Raw genomic sequence first — 8,308 nt, 5'->3', positions numbered from 1 at the left:
AACACATCATCCCGTGATCAACTCCTTGATCACATTGTGCACATTATGATGATGTCCTACCGAGTGGGCCCAGAGATACCTCTCCGTTTACACGGAGTGACAAATCCCAGTCTCGATTCGTGCCAACCCAAGAGACACTTTCGGAGATACCCGTAGTGCACCTTTATAGTCACCCAGTTACGTTGTGACGTTTGGTACACCCAAAGCACTCCTACGGTATCCGGGAGTTGCACAATCTCATGGTCTAAGGAAATGATACTTGACATTAGAAAAGCTTTAGCATACGAACTACATGATCCTGTGCTAGGCTTAGGATTGGGTCTTGTCCATCACATCATTCTCCTAATGATGTGATCCCGTTATCAATGACATCCAATGTCCACGGTCAGGAAACCGTAACCATCTATTGATCAACGAGCTAGTCAACTAGAGGCTTACTAGGGACATGGTGTTGTCTATGTATCCACACATGTATCTGAGTTTCCTATCAATACAATTATAGCATGGATAATAAACGATTATCATGAACAAGGAAATATAATAATAACTAATTTATTATTGCCTCTATGGCATATTTCCAACAAAAAGGTCTTCGCAAATTATGCCGTAGCTCGCGCTTTAGTTATACTGTTTAGATATGTTCCTAGAGAAAATTTAGTTGAAACTTGATAGTAGCAATTATGTGGACTAGGTCCGTAAACTGAGGATTGTCCTCATTGCTTCATAGAAGGCTTATGTCCTTAATGCACCGCTCAGTGTGCTGAACCTCGAACGTCGTCTGTGGATGTTGCGAACATCTGACATACACATTTTGATAACTACGTGATAGTTCAGTTAAACGGTTTATAGTTGAGGCACCGAAGACGTTTTGAAACGTCGCGAAACATATGAGATGTTTCGAGGGCTGAAATTGGGATTTCAGGCTCGTTCCCACGTCAAGAGGTATAAGACCTCCAACGATTTTCTTAGCCTGCAAACTAAGGGAGAAAAGCTCAATTGTTGAGCTTGTGCTTAGATTGTCTGAGTACAACAATCATTTGAATCAAGTGGGAGTTGATCTTCCAAATGAGATAGTGATGTTTCTCCGAAGTCATTACCACCAAGCTGCTAGAGCTTCATGATGAACTATGATATATCAGGGACATATATGATGATCCTTGAGATATTCGCGATGTTTGACACCACAAAAGTAGAAATCAAGAAGGAGCATCAATTGTTGATGGTTGGTGAAACCACTAGTTTCAAGAAGGGCAAGGACACGAAGGGATACTTCATGAAACGGCAATTCAGTTGCTGCTCTAGTGAAGAAACCCAAGGTTGAACCCAAACCCGAAACTAAGTGCTTCTGTAATAAGGGGAACAGTCACTGAAGCAGAACCACCCTAGATACTTGGTAGATAAGAAGGCTGGCAAGGTCGATAGAAGTATATTGGATATACATTGTGTTAATGTGTACTTTACTAGTACTCCTAGTAGCACCCGGGTATTAGATACCGGTTCGGTTGCTAAGTGTTAGTAACTCGAAATAAAAGCTACGGAATAAACGGAGACTAGCTAAAGGTGAGATGACGATATGTGTTGGAAGTGTTTCCAATGTTGATATGATCAAGCATCGCACGCTCCCTCTACCATCGAGATTGGTGTTTGCGTTGAGCATAGACATGATTGGATTATGTCTATCGCAATACGGTTATTCATTTAAGGAGAATAACGGTTACTCTGTTTATTTGAATAATACCTTCAATGGTCTTGCACCTAAAATGAATGGTTCATTGAATCTCGATCATAGTGATACACATGTTCATGCCAAAAGATATAAGATAGTAATGATAGTACCACCTACTTGTGGCACTGCCACTTAAGTCATATCGGTATAAAACGCATGAAGAAGCTCCATGTTGATGGATCTTTGGACTCACTCATTTTTGAAAGGATTGAGACATGCGAACCATGTTTGTTGGTAGATATGCATGAAGAAACTCTATACAAATGGATCGTTTTGGACTCACTTGATTTTGAATCACTTGAGACATGCAAATCATACCACATGGGCAAGATGACTGAAAGCCTCGTTTTCAGTAAAATGGAACTAGAAAGCAACTTGTTGGAAGTAATACATTTTGATGTGTGCAATCCAATGAGTGCTGAGGCATGTAGTGGATATCGTTATGTTCTTACTTCACAGATGATTTGAGTAGATGTTGAGTATATTTACTTGATGAATCACGAGTCTGAATTATTGAAAGGTTCAAGTAATTTCAGGGTGAAGTTGAAAGATCGTCGTGACAAGAGGATAGAATATCTATGATATGATCATAGAGATGAATATCTGAATTACGAGTTTGGCACAGAATTAAGACATTGTGGAAATTGTTTCACAACTAATACAGCCTGGAACACCATAGTGTGATGGTGTGTCCGAACATCATAACTGCACCCTATTGGATATGATGCATACCATGATGTCTCTTATCAAATTACCACAATAGTTTATGGGTTAGGCATTAGAGACAACCACATTCACTTTAAAAGGGGCACCACGTAATTCCGATGAGATGACAACCGTATGAACTATGGTTTAGAGAAACCTAAGCTGTCATTTCTTAAAAGTTTGGGGCTGCGACGCTTATGTGAAAAAGTTTCAGGCTGATAAGCTCGAACCCAAAGCGGATAAATGCATCTTCATAGGACACCCAAAATAGTTGGGTATACCTCCTGTCTCAGAACCGAAAGCAATAAGGGATTGTTTCTAGAATCGGGTCCTTTCTCGAGGAAAAGTTTCTCTCGAAAGAATTGAGTGGGAGGATGGTGGAGACTTGATGAGGTTATTGAACCGTCTCTTCAACTAGTGTGTGGCAGGGCACAGGAAGTTGTTCCTGTGGCACCTACAACAATTGAAGTGGAAGCTTATGATAGTGATCATGAAACTTCAGATCAAGTCACTACCAAACCTCGTGGGATGACAAGGATGCGTACTACTTCAGAGTGGTATGTGATCCTGTCTTGGAAGTCATGTTGCTAGACAACAATGAACCTACGAGCTATGGAGAAGCGATGGTGGGCCCGGATTCCGATAAATGGCTCGAGGCCATAAAATCCGAGAGAGGATCCATGTATGAAAACAAAGTGTAGACTTTGGCAGAACAGCTCGATGGTCGTAAGGCTATTGAGTACAGATGGATTTTAAAAGGAAGACGGACAATGATGGTAAGTATCACCATTAAGAAAGCTCGACTTGTCGTTAAGATGTTTTCCGACAAGTTCAAGGAGTTGACTACGATGAGACTTTCTCACTCGTAGCGATGCTAAGAGTCTGTTGGAATTATATTAGCGATTACTGCATTATTTATGAAATCTTGCAGATAGGATGTCAAAACATTGTTTCCTCGACGATTTTCTTGAGGAAAGGTTGTATGTGATACAACCGGAAGGTTTTGTCAATCCTGAAAGATGCTAATAAGTATGCAAAGCTCCAGCAATCCTTCTAAGGACTGGAGTAAGCATCTCGGAGTTGGAATGTACGCTTTGATGAGATGATCAAAGATTTTGGGTTTATACAAAGTTTATGAGAAACTTGTATTTCCAAAGAAGTGAGTGGGAGCACTATAGAATTTCTGATGAATATATGTTGTTGACATGTTGTTAATCAGAAATGACGTAGAATTTCTGGAAAGCATATAGGGTTATTCGGAAAGTGTTTTTCAATGGAAAGCCTGGATTAAGCTACTTGAACGTTGAGCATCAAGATCTATAAGGATAGATCAAAACGCTTAATGGTACTTTCAAATGAGCACATACCTGACATGATCTTGAAGGTGTTCAAGATGGATCAGTCAAAGAAGGAGTTCTTGCCTGAGTTGTAAGGTATGAAGTTAAGACTTAAAGCTCGACCACGGCAGAAGAAAGAGGAAGGACGAAGGTCATCCCCTATGCTTTTGTCATAGGCTCTACAGTATGCTATGCTGTGTACCGCACCTGAAATGTGCCTTGCCATGAGTCAGTCAAGGGGTACAAGAGTGATCTAAGAATGGATCACAGGACAGCGGACAAAGTTATCCTTAGTAACTAGTGGACTAAGGAATTTTCTCGATTATGGAGGTGGTAAAAGAGTTCGTCGTAAAGGGTTACGCCGATGCAAACTTTGACACTAATCCAGATTATTCTGAGTAGTAAACTGGATTCGTATAGTAGAATAGTTATTTGGAATAGCTCCAAATGTAGCATAGTAGTTGCATCTACAAGATGACATAAGAAATTTGCGAAGTACATACGGATCTGAAAGATTCAGACCCGTTGACTATAACATCTCTCACAAGCATAACATGATCAAACCCAGAACTCATCGAGTGTTAATCACATGGTAATGTGAACTAGATTATTGACTCTAGTAAACTCTTTGGGTGTTAGTCACATGGGGATGTGACCTTGAGTGTTAATCACATGGCGATGTGAACTAGATTATTGACTCTAGTGCAAGTGGGAGACTGTTGGAAATATGCCCTAGAGGCAATAATAAATTAGTTATTATTATATTTCTTTGTTCATGATAATCGTTTATTATCCATGCTATAATTGTATCGATAGGAAACTCAGATACATGTGTGTATACATAGACAACACCATGTCCCTAGTAAGCCTCTAGTTGACTAGCTCGTTGATCAATAGATGGTTACGGTTTCCTGACCATGGACATTGGATGTCATTGATAACGGGATCACATCATTAGGAGAATGATGTGATGGACAAGACCCAATCCTAAGCCTAGCACAAGATCATGTAGTTCGTATGCTAAAGCTTTTCTAATGTCAAGTATCATTTCCTTAGAACATGAGATTGTGCAACTCCCGGATACCGTAGGAGTGCTTTGGGTGTACCAAACGTCACAACGTAACTGGGTGACTATAAAGGTGCACTACGGGTATCTCCGAAAGTGTCTGTTGGGTTGGCACGAATCGAGACTGGGATTTGTCACTCCGTGTGACGGAGAGGTATCTCTGGGCCCACTCGGTAGGACATCATCATAATGTGCACAATGTGATCAAGGAGTTGATCACGGGATGATGTGTTATGGAACGAGTAAAAGAGACTTGCCGGTAACGAGATTGAACAAGGTATCGGGATACCGACGATCGAATCTCGGGCAAGTATCGTACCGCTAGACAAAGGGAATTGTATACGGGATTGATTAAGTCCTTGACATCGTGGTTCATCCGATGAGATCATCGTGGAACATGTGGGAGCCAACATGGGTATCCAGATCCCGCTGTTGGTTATTGACCGGAGAGTCATCTCGGTCATGTCTGCATGTCTCCCGAACCCGTAGGGTCTACACACTTAAGGTTCGGTGACGCTAGGGTTATAGAGATATAAGTATGCGGTAACCCGAAAGTTGTTCGGAGTCCCGGATTAGATCCCGGACGTCACGAGGAGTTCCGGAATGGTTCGGAGGTAAAGAATTATATATAGGAAGTGCTATTTCGGTCATCGGGACAAGTTTCGGGGTCACCGGTATTGTACCGGGACCACCGGAAGGGTCCCGGGGGTCCACCGGGTGGGGCCACCTGCCCCGGGGGGGGGGGGGCACATGGGCTGTAGGGGGTGCGCCTTGGCCTATATGGGCCAAGGGCACGAGCCCCTAGAGGCCCATGCGCCAAAGGGACAAGAGGAGGGGAGAGTCCTAAAGGGGGAAGGCACCTCTGAGGTGCCTTGGGGAGGATGGACTCCTCCCCCCCTTGGCCGCACCCTTCCTTGGAGGAAGGGGCAAGGCTGCGCCCTCCTCCTCTCCCTTGGCCCTATATATAGTGGGGGGGGGGAAGGGAGGGAAACCATACCTAAGCCCTGGCGCCTCCCTCTCCCTCCCATGACACATCTCCCTCCTCCCACAGCGCTTGGCGAAGCCCTGTTGGAATCCCGCTACTTCCACCGCCACGCCGTCGTGCTGTTGGATCTCCATCAACCTCTCCTCCCCCCTTGCTGGATCAAGAAGGAGGAGACGTTGCTGCTCCGTACGTGTGTTGAACGCGGAGGTGCCGTCCGTTCGGCGCTAGGATCATCGGTGATTTGGATCACGACGAGTACGACTCCATCAACCCCGTTCTCTTGAATGCTTCCGCGCGCGATCTACAAGGGTATGTAGATCCACTCCTCCCTCGTTGCTAGATGACTCCATAGATAGATCTTGGTGACACGTAGGAAAATTTTGAATTTCTGCTACGTTCCCCAACACTTTTGACTATGTTCAGGGTAATTAAGTTCATCTTATGAACTCCCACTCAGATAGACATCCCTCTAGTCATCTAAGTGATTACATGATCCGAGTCAACTAGGCCGTGTCCGATCATCACGTGAGACGGACTAGTCAACATCGGTGAACATCTTCATGTTGATCGTATCTACCATACGACTCATGCTCGACCTTTCGGTCTTCTGTGTTCCGAGGCCATGTCTGTACACATGCTAGGCTCGTCAAGTCAACCTAAGTGTTTTGCGTGTGTAAATCTGTCTTACACCCGTTGTATGTGAACGTTAGAATCTATCACACCCGATCATCACGTGGTGCTTCGAAACAACGAACTGTCGCAACGGTGCACAGTTAGGGGGAACACTTTCTTGAAATTTTAATGAGGGATCATCTTATTTACTACCGTCGTTCTAAGTAAACAAGATGCAAAAACATGATAAACATCACATGCAATCAAATAGTGACATGATATGGCCAATATCATATAGCTCCTTTGATCTCCATCTTGGGGCTCCATGATCATCTTGTCACCGGCATGACACCATGATCTCCATCATCATGATCTCCATCATTGTGTCTCCATGAAGTTGTCTCGCCAACTATTACTTCTACTTCTACAGCTAATGGTTAGCAATAAAGTAAAGTAATTACATGACGTTTATGTTGACACGCAGGTCATAAATAAATTAAGACAACTCCTATGGCTCCTGCCGGTTGTCATACTCATCGACATGCAAGTCGTGATTCCTATTACAAGAACATGATCAATCTCATACATCACATATATCATTCATCACATCCTTTTGGCCATATCACATCACATAGCACACCCTGCAAAAACAAGTTAGACGTCCTCTAATTGTTGTTTGCATGTTTTACGTGGCTGCTATGGGTTTCTAGCAAGAACGTTTCTTACCTACGCAAAAACCACAACGTGATATGCCAATTGCTATTTACCCTTCATAAGGACCCTTTTCATCGAATCCGATCCGACTAAAGTGGGAGAGACAGACACCCGCTAGCCACCTTTATGCAACTAGTGCATGTCAGTCGGTGGAACCAGTCTCACGTAAGAGTACCTGTAAGGTCGGTCCAGGCCGCTTCATCCCACAATGCCACCGAATCAAGATTGGACTAGTAACGGTAAGCATATTGAACAAAATCAACGCCCACAACTACTTTGTGTTCTACTCGTGCATAGAAACTACGCATAGACCTAGCAATGAGGGAGGAGTGGATCAATAATTCAATCATGATGCCACTGTTGGGGAACGTAGCAATAATTCAAAATTTTCCTACGTGTCACCAAGATCAATCTATGGAGTCATCTAGCAATGAGGGAGGAGTGGATCTACATACCCTTGTAGATCGCGCGCGGAAGCGTTCAAGAGAACGGGGTTGATGGAGTCGTACTCGTCGTGATCCAAATCACCGATGATCCTAGCGCCGAACGGACGGCACCTCCGCGTTCAACACACGTACGGAGCAGCGACGTCTCCTCCTTCTTGATCCAGCAAGGGGAAAGGAGAGGTTGATGGAGATCCAGCAGCACGACGGCGTGGTGGTGGAAGTAGCGGGATTCCAACAGGGCTTCGCCAAGCACTGCGGGAGGAGGGAGATGTGTCATGGGAGGGAGAGGGAGGCGCCAGGGCTTAGGTATGGTTGCCCTCCCTTCCCCCCACTATATATAGGGCCAAGGGAGAGGGGGGGGCGCAGCCTTGGCCCTTCCTCCAAGGAAGGGTGCGGCCAGGGAGGAGTCCCTCCTCCCCAAGGCACCTCGGAGGTGCCTTCCCCTTTTAGGACTCTTCCTTTTCCTCTTCTCTTGGCGCATGGGCCTCTTGGGGCTGGTGCCCTTGGCCCATATAGGCCAAGGCGCACCCCCTACAGCCCATGTGGCCCCCCGGGGCAGGTGGCCCCACCCGGTAGACCCCCGGGACCCTTCCGGTGGTCCCGGTACAATACCGGTGACCCCGAAACTTGTCCCGATGGCCGAAATAGCACTTCCTATATATAATTCTTTACCTCCGGACCATTCCGGAACTCCTCGTGACGTCCGGGATCTCATCC

This window comes from Triticum urartu, chromosome 6 (assembly GCF_003073215.2).
Source record: "Triticum urartu cultivar G1812 chromosome 6, Tu2.1, whole genome shotgun sequence".
Classification (NCBI taxonomy): Eukaryota; Viridiplantae; Streptophyta; class Magnoliopsida; order Poales; family Poaceae; genus Triticum; species Triticum urartu.
Note: the sequence above shows the minus strand (reverse complement) of the source record.